This window comes from Staurois parvus, unplaced genomic scaffold (assembly GCF_062004578.1).
Source record: "Staurois parvus isolate SC_StPar_1 unplaced genomic scaffold, SC_StPar_1.0 ptg000421l, whole genome shotgun sequence".
Lineage (NCBI taxonomy): Eukaryota > Metazoa > Chordata > Amphibia > Anura > Ranidae > Staurois > Staurois parvus.
Genome location: NW_028318217.1, coordinates 574,172 through 587,324, shown reverse-complemented (window position 1 = coordinate 587,324; position 13,153 = coordinate 574,172). Strand labels below are relative to the sequence as shown.

Sequence of the window (13,153 nt, the reverse complement as noted above, 5' to 3'; positions counted from 1 at the left end):
ATGCACACTATAGGCATTTTCAGGAGTTTACAGGCAGAAACAAATCCTTTTGTAGTTAAATTGGTCCAGCTTGGACCAATGTAAGTATGTATGTGCCATCCCTGTGGGATTCTGTAGTAGGCCCTGCCACTCCAGTGATTGCTGCTAGTCTCTGGGCCCTACACTGATGCACCCATGCATTATGAACACAGGAGGTTGCATGCTTGGTTCAAGAGGTGACTCCACAGCTTCCACTTCCATAGGACCTGCAGAGGACCTGCAGAGGTCCTATGGAGGTGGAACTCATAAAGAGCCCGATAAAGCATCTAGATGGGACTATCAAGGCTGCTGCTGTTACTGGAGGAGGAGGAATGAACTGATCCTACATCTAAAAAGGTACATGATGCTAGATTCAGCGTAAATGCCCTTCTCCTGCCACTGGTGTCTATTGTTAAAGTCTGAGTCTGCAAGTCAGTATTGGGTGTTGTGATATGTCCACCTCTTTTTCTTTGGAGTTTAACTGGGAGATAATAATCTCCATTTTCTTTGCATCAAAAAATGACTGGACTAGTGCCCTTCTGTCCACCTTTTCCACTATTGCCTGAGAACTACACCCTGAGGTGACATGTCAGCCCTCCTTGTCTTTGAGGGTACATGACCAGGGGGCGCTACTTTTATACAAAACGTTTTCCTCATTAATACACCTTGTACCAAGAGCCAAGTCATATATAGAGTATAAGTGTCATTAGAGAAGTGAAGTCCACACAGGTCTTGGTATCAATATAATGATACAATTTAATTCTCCAAAGACAAATTAGGAATATGAATTTTTATTCATAGAAACATTCAATCCGATAACAAACCAAAGTGTATTCCTGGATGCCCACCACGCTCTTAGTCTCCAGTATCTCGGTGGGGCTTTTACAAGCAATAACATCAACTGATTTTACATTGGGTTCAGTTTAACACATTGACTTACATAGCTGAGTATACATGTTCATTTTTTTTTTTGGTTCAACCAGAAGGTTGACAGACAGATCCCCACAACAACACAAACAATGTGGATGCAGAGATCTCCCCTCTGTGCTATTGTATTCTAAGAGGAGGGACCCCCCCCCCCATCAGAATACACAGATCAGTGCTTGCAACTATTGGCTTCAAGCACTGATCAAATGCTGGTATTCCAGTATGACTGTTTGACAGAAGCCAGTCATTAAACCAGCTTCTGTTGAACAAACAGCAGTAGACATGGATCCAAAATTGGCTGGTTTCTGTTACTCAGAAGTGACGCAAATATATCTTCTGAATTGTGATCATTTAGATATGATACAGCAATTACATTGGTTGCAATACATATACATATCAAGTTTATCTACAAAGAAAACAGATAAGGGATCCCAGCCCTAGATGATAGATAGAACCATAGATTAGAATTGTACTATGCAGAATTTGAAAGATTATTCTTTTTACAGTCCCGCGTTTTGCAGTCGATCATTAGATTTTGTAAGTCATTTATCAGTCCACATCTGCAGTGTTATGTCCATCCATCCATCCTTCCATATCTATCTATCTATCTATCTATCTATCTATCTATCTATCTATCTATCTATCTATTATCTATCTATCTATCTATTATCTATCTATCTATTATCTATCTATCTATCTATCTATCTATCTATCTATCTATTATCTATCTATCTATTATCTATCTATCTATTATCTATTATCTATCTATCTATCTATCTATCTATCTATATATTATCTATCTATTATCTATCTATCTATCTATCTATCTATCTATCTATCTATCTATCTATCTATTATCTATCTATCTATTATCTATCTATCTATCTATCTATTATCTATCTATCTATTATCTATCTATCTATCTATCTATCTATCTATCTATCTATTTATCTATTATCTATCTATCTATCTATTATCTATCTATCTATCTATCTATCTATCTATCTATCTATCATCTATCTATCTATCTATCTATCTATCTATCTATCTATTTTTCTATCATCTATCTATTATCTATCTATCTATCTATCTATCTATCTATCTATCTATTATCTATCTATCTATCTATTATCTATCTATCTATTATCTATCTATCTATCTATCTATCTATCTATCTATCTCTGATCTATCTATCTATCTATCTATTATCTATCTATCTATCTATCTATCTATCTATCTATCTATCTATCTATCTATCTATTTTTCTATCATCTATCTATCTATCTATCTATCTATCTATCTATTATCTATCTATCTATTATCTATCTATCTATCTATCTATCTATCTATCTATCTATCTATTATCTATCTATCTATCTATCTATCTATTATCTATCTATCTATCTATCTATCTATCTATTATCTATCTATCTATCTATCTATCTATCTATCTATCTATCTATCTATTTTTCTATCATCTATCTATTATCTATCTATCTATCTATCTATCTATCTATCTATCTATTATCTATCTATCTATCTATCTATCTATCTATCTATCTATCTATCTATCTATTATCTATCTATCTATCTATCTATCTATCTATCTATCTATCTCTGATCTATCTATCTATCTATCTATTATCTATCTATCTATCTATCTATCTATCTATCTATCTATCTATCTATCTATCTATTTTTCTATCATCTATCTATCTATCTATCTATCTATCTATCTATTATCTATCTATCTATCTATCTATCTATCTATCTATCTATCTATCTATCTCTGATCTATCTATCTATCTATCTATCTATTATCTATCTATCTATTTTTCTAACTATCCCCTTTTTAATATGCGTTGTAATATGTCCCAATAATTTTGGTATACCAATAGATCAGCTTTCCACTGGCATAACTAAACAAAAATCTGACTGGCCGCAATGGGCTACTAAACTTTGAGAACATTGAGCATTGACCATTACTTTGTGTTACTGAATTATAATGGCTGATTGGTAAAAAGTATCATGATGTTTGACTATCATCCATGGTATGAGTATTTTTTAGAAACGATAAAAAAAATTATAATTCTTCTTTTGATGCCGATGACAGTTTTTGATTATGAGCAGTTGATGAGCAGAAGATCAGTCAGGACCAGGATCATCCAGTGATGACGGGAAAGGCTGGGGGTCACTCCGCTGTTTGGATCATCTATGATGATGGGTTCATCAGTTATTTTTCGTGGCAAAGTGGCATGTGACATGGTGTTGAGTGGGATGGCAGAGGTTCCTCCATTCCCTGGACTAGCCGTGACATTGTTAGATGGATTGGTTGCAGTGAAGTCTCCTCCACATGTTTTTGTTGGTGAAGGAATTCCAGTCACAGTGGTGAATGCTACTTGGACATAACTGCTGATCCAGGCTTGATAGGATGTCACAAGAGAGTACACCCCGGGGCGATATGGGGATGGTTGTGCAAACCATCACCCCAACTTACAACTCCAACTTGGTACCATACACCCTGGACTTTACATACCAGAGGTCCTCCTGAGTCACCCTGAAAGACATCAGGATAGGAACCTTGAAATAACTTTCTGATCTCAGGGAGCTCCTGTTAAAAAATGACTATATCTACCATTCATAATACGATTAGTGTGATGGCCAGTGGGAAGAATGCTCCTAACACTCTTGGTCATTTGTAAGAATTATCCCCTTACAGATAGCTATGTAGCACTACCCCTGTAAGAGCTGCTTCAGTATTGTACTACCCCCTCTTGATGACACCAGATGGATCCTCAGCGGACTCTCCCTCAGTCAGCATTAGGAAAACCAGGGCCACTTGTCAGTTGCAGTTTCAGGCCCTCAGGTTACCCACCTGAGGCCTCCTGGCTTGGTGGAATTCACATTGGGAAGGACCCTGAGCCCATGTGCTCCCAGAATATAAATACCAGCTCCCAGCATGCTTGCACCCACCCTTAAATTGGCCAGAACTGTATTCATATTCATGCTGGTTGTGACGGGAGTCACTTTGGGTGGGGGGCCCATGGAACCCAGCTCACTTTGAAGAGGTGGGGAGACCCCTGTCTCAGCTCCCCATATCCCTATTATGTGTAAGTCACCCTGTGCCTGTTAGGGGTACAGGGTGATCTGTCCTAATATTTGGGTGGGGGGTTGTTGATTGTTTAATGTCATGTGGTTGCATTCCATTGTTCTATTGTGTGTCTTGCTTGGAGCAAACTATTATGGGATGTATGTGTTTATGTGTATTAGCTTAGTGGGGGGGGGTGTCTCCAGCAGCCCTCCCTCGTGATAGGACTGTCTGCTGATGTGAAGTTTGAATACCTGTGTGTCTCTTGTTACTAAATGTAGATTGCCCCGCCCTGTGTCATTATGCAGGGAGGGGGACTGTCCCCTGAGTGTATATATCTTGTATCTGTGTTCAAATAAACTAGTCTTCCTCCTGGTTTACTTCAAGACTGGTGTCGTCTAGTCTTGTATGGTCAGCTGTGGTGTCTGTGGTCGGTGTTCGGACGGGGAAGCGGTATTCTAACGGAAGTACCCAAGCACAGTCTGGGTCGTTTCTGTCACACTGGTCATTTGCCTAGTTCCCACCTATGTTCTGGAAAGCTCTAGTGGTTTCCAGAAGGCAGGAGGAGCTCAAGGCAAACTTAGACAGCACCAGGGCCTCATGGGCAGTCCAGACTAATAGATTGCAGCACTTTGTTAAGCAGAATGTCAAAGATAAATTTACCTATTATCTCCCCTGTTATGAGGAGGAGCAAACTACACTAATCTAACTACGTACATCCTAGCACCTATACTAGGAGGGTGCTACAGCTAAAAAGATCAACAGTGAGAGTGGGAACTCATCTGAGAGGCATAAATTACTCATTGCTTAAGTAACCCTGAGCAACCTCTGTAGGGACCTTAGGGTTCCATGGAGCCCTGGTTGAGAAACCCTGATCTATCTAATATAATAAAGTATAATGATGTGTGTGGAACACATCACTCACCTGACAGGAGTCCTTGAGTCCGTTCCCATAGCCAGCACATATCTTCTCATCTTGGACAATGACAGTACTGGCATTGGTGGAGGAATCCAAATTATACATACGGTCACATGTCTGGCGGTCAATTAGAGGCACCATGACTTCCTGGAGCATCCCATTAACAGGTCCTGACCCAGAAGATGGACAAAAGTTATAAAATGCTCAAATCTCATTCCTTTCATTATAGTTCTTGCCATGTGTCATATAAAACAATGCACTCATGTGCTAGTAAAAGACCTGCTGATAGGAGGACAGAGCCAAATGACAGAGCAGTCAGCAGCTTCTCCTTTAACTGCCCAACCACGGGCTGGGGAGAGACCTGCAAGTGTTGCCTACACTCAGGGCTTTTTTGCAGCTGGAAGGTGGTAGAACGCAGTTCCAGCACCTCCACCACTGAATGTATGTTATGACAAGGAGTGCTGGGGGTGCTTGAGGGTCTACTGTGGCTGTATACTGGGGTATCTATTGTCACTGAAGGGGATCCATTTTTGCATGGGGGTCTATTGTTTGCTGGTGGGGAATATATTGTTGCTTGCGGTGAACTCTTGCTGGGGGGAATCTACTATTGAGGTCTATTGATAATGGCTGCTGGCAGATCAGTTGTAGCTGCTGGGGTCTATTTTTGCAGTGATAGATCTATTGTTGCTGAAGTGATATTTTGTTATGGGTGGTCCATTGTTGCTGAGGGGGATCTATTGTTGCTGGGGGTCTATTGTTGTGGGGAGGGGTCTGTTGTTTTTGGGGTATCTACTATTGTGGGAAGATCTATTGTTTGCTGAGGGTCTATTGTTATGTGGGGATCTATTCTTACTGGGGGGGGTCTATTGTTGTGGGGGTTATATTGTTGCTTGGGGGGTATCTATTGTTGCTGAGGGAAAACCAATGATTGCTAAGGGGGTCTACTGTTACTGGATCTATTTTACCAGGGCGGTCTTAATAGCATCATAGGCCCCAGGCAAAGCCATGCACTGGGGCCCCTACCAGCCTGCTCCTATTTATGCACCTACTTTCAAGAATAAAGTATAAATAGTTGATAGAATTAAAAATATATGTATTAATACTCTTAATAAAATACATTTTTAACAATAAGAAAACATGTCATAAATCAGAGACTTATCAACAGAAAGGACACAATACAGGGAGGAGGCAGAAGGGCACAATATGGGGAGCAGGGGATTAGGAGGACACAATACTGGGATTAGGAGGACACAATACTGGGATCAGGAGGACACAATACTGGGATCAGGAGGGCGCAATACTGGGATCAGGAGGGCGTAATACTGGGATCAGGAGGGCACAGTACAGGGGGAGTCAGGAGGGCACAATACTGGAATCAGGAGGGCACACTACAGATTCCAGGATGCTACCTGGGACATGGCCATCCCAGAACAGCTTAGTTAAAAGCGTGGCTATCCCAGTAAATCCGGGACAGCTGGCAAGCATAATGTAATGAAAAATTATCATGGGGCCCCCAATGCATCTGGGGCCCCTGGGCAGTGCCCATGCATTAAAACAGCCCTGTCTTTTACTGCTTTTTTGTCCATAAAAATGATACTTGGTTCTGTATTCTATAAAATAGGCAGTACTGGAAGATTGGTAGAGGGTGGACAGTAGAGAGGAAAATCAGGTCTCCTGCTGTGTGGCAGTGCTGTGTAAATCTCAGAACTGGACAGACATCATTACAATTCCTTAGGTAGTTAAGACATTCCTTATATGCGTGTCATCTGTGTATTTAAAATAAAATTAAAACATGATGCTACGCTACTCAAAATATCCTACACGCTACATCACGAATCCCTGAGAATCCCGTGACTTCCTCAGGGATTTGTGACGTAACACATAGGATGGAAGCGTGGTAAAGTCATTTTTGATTATGGATGTCAGCCGCCATCTTGGTACACCCATCTCTGCCATTTTATATACATACAGTGGGGCAAAAAAGTATTTAGTCAGCCACCAATTGTGCAAGTTCTCCCACTTAAAAAGATGAGAGAGGCCTGTAATTGGCATCATAGGTAGACCTCAACTATGAGAGACAAAATGAGAAAAAAAATCCAGACAATCACATTGGCTGATTTGGAAAGAATTTATTTGCAAATTATTGGGGAAAATAAGTATTTGGTCACCTAAAACAAGCAAGATTTCTGGCTCTCACAGACCTGTACCTTCTTCTTTAAGAGGCTCCTCTGTCCTGCACTCATTACCTGTATCAATGGCACCTGTTTGAACTTGTTATCAGTATAAAAGACACCTGTCCACAACCTCAAACAGTCACACTCCAAACTCCACTGTGGTGAAGACCAAAGAGCTGTCGAAGGACACCAGAAACAAAATTGTAGACCTGCACCAGGCTGGGAAGACTGAATCTGCAATAGGCAAGCAGCTTGGTGTGAACAAATCAACTGTGGGAGCAATAATTAGAAAACGGAAGACATACAAGCCCACTGATAATCTACCTCGATCTGGGGCTCCACGCACGATCTCACCCCGTGGGGTCAAAATGATCACAAGAACGGTGAGCAAAAATCCCAGGACCACACGGGGGGACCTAGTGAATGACCTGCAGAGAGCTGGAACCAATGTAACAAAGGCTACCATCAGTAACACACTACGCTGCCAGGGACTCAGATCCTGCAGTGCCAGACGTGTCCCCCTGCTTAAGCCAGTACATGTCCGGGCCCGTCTGAAGTTTGCTACAGAGCATTTGGATGATCCAGAAGAGGATTGAGAGAATGTCATATGGTCAGATGAAACCAAAATAGAACTGTTTGGTAGAAACACAACTCGTCGTGTTTGGAGGAGAGAGAATGTTGAGTCCAAAGAACACCATACCTACTGTGAAGCATGGGGGTGGCAACATCATGCTTTGGGGCTGTTTCTCCGCAAAGGGACCAGGACGACTGATCCATGTACAGGACAGAATGAATGGGGCCATGTATCCTGAGATTTTGAGTGCAAACCTCCTTCCATCAGCAAGGGCATTGAAGATGAAACGTGGCTGGGTCTTCCAACATGACAATGATCCCAAACATACCACCCGGGCAACGAAGGAGTGGCTTCGTAAGAAGCATTTCAAGGTCCTGGAGTGGCCTAGCCAGTCTCCAGATCTCAACCCCATAGAAAACCTTTGGAGGGAGTTGAAAGTCCATGTTGCCCAGCGACAGCCCCAAAACATCACTGCTCTAGAGGAGATCTGCATGGAGGATGGGCCAACATACCAGCAACAGTGTGTGCCAACCTTGTGAAGACTTACAGGAAACATTTGACCTCTGTCATTGCCAACAAGTGATTTATAACAAAGTATTGACATGAACTTTTGATATTGACCAAATACTTATTTTCCACCATAATTTGCAAATAAATTCTTTCCAAATCAGCCAATGTAATTGTCTGCATTTTTTTTCCCATTTTGTCTCTCATAGTGGAGGTCTACCTATGATGCCAATTACAGGCCTCTCTCATCTTTTTAAGTGGGAGAACTTGCACAATTGGTGGCTGACTAAATACTTTTTTGCCCCACTGTACATGCTTGTATGGGTCTGTGGACCCGGATTTTTATGTGAGTAAGTACTCTGCATTTATTTTACAATTAATTTAAAAACATATTACACTATGGGAAGTCTCTTGTGATTTGTTCTTTCAAGTGTGATCCATGTGAGAGGATTCCTTTGGCGCATCATGGAGGGGACATCCAAGGCTATAACTGCTGGGTGCGTTTGTTTGGAGTGTATATGACCCTTTATGGGTCATAGTTGGAGTTTGATCCATATAAGAGGACTTCTTTGATACATCATGGAGGGGACATCTGAGGATATCACCACTGAGCATATTCAGCCAATCAGCACAATATGGAAGAGCCTTAACAGCAGGTAGTCATCACGTCTCCATACCATAGATTATGTTCGGGGAATAAAAAAAAGGAAATCATGGTGCAGTACGTTTAAAACCAAAATGTTTTATTAAAACGTCAGAAATGCTCTCACAAACAGGGTGTCCAGCCGACACCAGCAATGACAGCCTCAAGAAAGCAGGGACGAGCCTCGCTCACCGCGATATCACAGCCGACAGTCCAGCCCCATGAGGACGTCGGATGACAAAACTAGTAGGGCGGGGCTTCTTTTGGATGTGACGTCTGGACGCTCCTCGTAGACTGTCGGCTGTGATATCGCGGTGATAGTTAGAAGTAAGAGTAGAGCCTTGTGCTTGAGCACCAAACTAGCCAACCACAAAGGCCCTCTTACAAGTGCAGTCTGGAGAAGGGAGAGGGGAGGGGGAAGAGGAGCAGGGTTGTGCCTTGCCATCCTAGGCTATGAGGCTGTGTGTTTCTATTGATGCACACAGTGTAGGGAGACACAACTCCAGTCCATGCAACCTGCATGGAATCTTGCAAAAGAAAGGAGCCACCCTGAAAATGGAAAACTGGGGCAGTGATCATGGCACCAAAAAACTGAAAGCCTAATATTACTTTAGGTGTACATCAAGCCAAAAGCTTTTTGCTAGTTTTGATAGTAGGGAAGGATTAGAACTTCCATTGAGTTGTATGGCTATCTAGGGCTAAATTTGATGGATTTATCCTTCCTTTCTGTCTTGATGACAACAGATTAGAACAGGGGTTCAAACCCACCCCTACTCTGTAAGAAATTTTTTTTTATTTCTGCCTAAGCTCTACCCTCACATTTACTCTCTGTAAACTGAATGATAACATTTAAACATCTAGATAATGCTTTATCTTCCATCCCTGGTTCCTGTTCATGCACCAAATATTTACAGAGATATGAAACAATGAAATATGCTGGGAGGGAGGTAAAGAAGAGAGGTAGATAGGCAGGAGAAGAAAGAAAGACTGAAGAATTACAGAAAGAACATGGAGGAATGCCTGAGCTACCAGAGTAGGAAAGGGGTATATGACTTGGTGGGCTGGGGAAGGGACATAGAGGGTTAAATTGGACTTGAAGGCAGTTGGTGAGATTAGGTGGAAGGGGGTAGAATCTGGAGCAAAAAAAGGACAAAGTGAGTGAAGCAGTCATTTTCCAAGAATGTTTGTCCCACCCCCTTTTTTGGTTGGGCCATGTAGTGTAATGAGATCTATTTCCTAAGGTGGACAGCTGAGCCATTGGTTATGGGCAGGAATTCCATTGTGGGGAATTGTCACAGCAGGTGTGTGGGGGTCCTCGATGGTGTTTAAAAATAGGACTGCCAGTAGAATGCAAATTTAGAAAATCATCAGAACCTTTGATATCATTTAGTCAACTACTTTAGTTTTTTTTTCTCTTATTGTGTATAGAAGATGCACGATATTATATGTATGATTTGTCATGAACGAAAACCACATTCATGGTTTTAAATTTCCTTTGTTCGAGAAAAAAATCTCCATCCTGTTCGTTCACATTTTTTCATCATTACAGACGAAACCATTAGAAAATCAAGCAAATGTCCCGACAACAGAAACTATTTATTACAATTCTACAAATGAATGGACATCTTAAGTTAAATGCCTGATTTAATGTCAATGGTCACTATTTTATTACATGTGGAATAACTTACCAAGTTTGGTTTTAAAGTTGTGGTGTTATTTAATGAATCTTGGAGAAATTGCATAATGGATTGTGTACTCACTGAGCTGGTTATGTGTGACTAGTAGTTGGTATAGGATCTCACTGTGGCACTGTCAAGGACTTGCTTTCCTGTTGCAATGTTGTTGGGATTTGTGTTAAAGTAGACGTCCGGTCAAAACCTAACTACGTTTAAACCTACTCCCACACCCCATTCTAAGCTAACTACCCTACCTTACTTACCTAATCTAAGAGGGCTCTGGTCCAGTCACATGATTGGGTCCCAGAGCCAACTTCAGGGGAGAGAAGGGACAGCGGACAACGGATGCCCCCTAGTAAGTATTTCCACATTGACATTTCCACCCAGGCCCTGGACCCGTTGTCGCTGCTCTCCCCGCTACACTGAAGCTGGCGGCTGGAGATCACATGACTGGAATGCCCTTAGATTAGGTATGTTTACATATCTTTCTTTTACAAGGTACGTAGATTGGAGTTTAGAATGTGGGTGGGAATAGGTTTATGCTTAGTTAGACTTTGACCAGGCTTCTATTTTATGGATATTTTTATGTATGTTAACATGTTAAATATATTGAAACATTTTATGCTCCCCATATTAGTTAATCAAGCTGTGGCCTTTAATTTGTAATGAGAGTTGTTTGAAAATATTCTGTTGCCTTCAAACCCAGGACAGAAGGAAGAAGGTAGGAGGAGAAAGTAAAAAAAAAAAAGGTAGGTAGAGAGATAGTAGGAGTAAGTAACATTAGGCTAGACTTGCTCTGCAATGATGTTTTGTTACTCATCCAAGTAGTGTCAAGGTCCTACCTTTCCTCGGGGCTTGTGATGCTCCATGTGCTGGCATCCATCTTAGGTGTCTGCAAAGCATTGTGGGATCCTTTATGCCTTCAGCCCACTGCGGCTCCTCCCCCAGGAGGAGGAGGATGCTTATCACATTTAAGTCTGCTATTTGTAGCTGTCCATTGCATTCGTGTCCTGTCTTTGCACAGCAGCAAGCTCCTGTTTAGCTACTCATTGCTTTCCTGGATACCGACTCGGCTTTGGCTAAGACTCCTCCTGGCTTCTGACCCCGGCTCTGGCGACCATTCTTCCTAGCTCCTGATTTTGGCTCTGGCGACAATTCTTCCTGGCTCCTGATCCCGGCTCTGCCGACGATTCTTCCTGGCTCCTGATTCCGGCTCTGGCGACAATTCTTCCTGGCTCCTGATCCCGGCTCTGGTGACCATTCTTCCTGGCTCCTGATCCCGGCTCTGGCGACCATTCTTCCTGGCTCTTGACCCCGGCTTTGGCTACGATTTCCGCTGTTGGACTTGCATAGACTCTTCTCTTAGTTTTATTTTAATAAACCTACCTTTAATTGCACCTCCTTGTGTGTCTGGCTCCTCGCTCCCTGACAAGTAGTTTCCTCGGTTTTAATGAGGAACATGCCCCAGCAAACATAGCCACACAGAAAATCTAAACTGCCTCAATCCATCACCATGAAATATTTCAAGGTAGAACTTGACCTCTACACTTCTTGTCTGTCAGGGTCCTGTCCACAGCAGAGGTTCTGGAAGATCTGGCATTTCTGCACATCAGCCTCAGTCTGGTGCCAGTCGGCCTTTATAAGGAGGCTCATCACTTCCTCAAGTTGCTGGATGATCTCTAGCTCCCTCTTCCTGTTTCCTGTGACTTTGACCCATGATTTCCTGTTACCGACTCGGCTTGCTCCTGGACCTGTCTACTCTGCCTTACCCCTGATCTGACCTCGGCTTGGCTTATGGATACTCTCTCTCTCTCTCTGGGTCCTCTGTGTATGACCTCGGCTATCCCATCTGACTACATCTGCTCTGATTCCCACCTGGTACCTGACCTTAGCTTGAACCGACTACCCAGTAAACATCCAAATCCCGGAAGGGCTTGCATACCACACACAGGCGCCTCCTGTCTGCAGACCTATATCCGTGCACCAGCTGTGCTTCTGAGTGGACCACCAACCAGCACTCATACAGGCGACCTGTGCAACTTTGGGCCTGACTCCCGCTGTCCCACTCTCAGGGGAGTCCGGAACTTAGCTGCAAGGGAAGCCCTCTCTCCATTGGCCTCCAGCACCAGGTACGTGATATTGTCATTTCTTGGACAATCAACATCTTCCCCATGGTTATAAATATTACACTCATTAGAACTAAAGGCTCTACTTGGATATGTGGAAAGTGGTTGTAAAGGCTCAATTTTTTTACTTTCATGCATTTTATGCATGAAGGTAAAAAAAACCTTATGCGGGCAGCAGTGCCCCCCAGCCTCCAGCCCAGGAATACATCTTACACCCATACAAAACATTTTTTATTTCCATTTTACGTGACAGAATTTTTAGAAAAATGGGGTGTACTTACTCATCAAAGCAATGGGCTGCACTTAGTACCCACTGGTTAGAGATCAGGGAACCTCCACAGCTGTGTGTGCCTTGAAAGGAAATACTGACCTGCCAGGGCCACCGACCATCCATGGCATCTGCTCCACCAACAATTCTGTTGGAGACCACGGGGAGCCGCACGCCCCATTCTCTGCTGCAGATGGATCAAAAAGTGCTGAATAAAAGCAAAAAAAATATTA

The 13,153-nt window shown here is 42.5% G+C and overlaps 1 long non-coding RNA gene across 1 annotated transcript; it reads right to left on the bottom strand.

Annotated features, from left to right (window-relative positions):
• Positions 1-2,768: 2,768 nt before the first annotated feature.
• On the bottom strand, positions 2,769-12,559 carry LOC149454676 (uncharacterized). Its single transcript, XR_016314177.1, has 3 exons — positions 8,604-12,559; positions 4,959-5,122; positions 2,769-3,502 (listed from the first exon to the last, which is right to left on the bottom strand). It is a non-coding gene; the product is annotated as an uncharacterized LOC149454676 (long non-coding RNA).
• Positions 12,560-13,153: the final 594 nt, after the last annotated feature.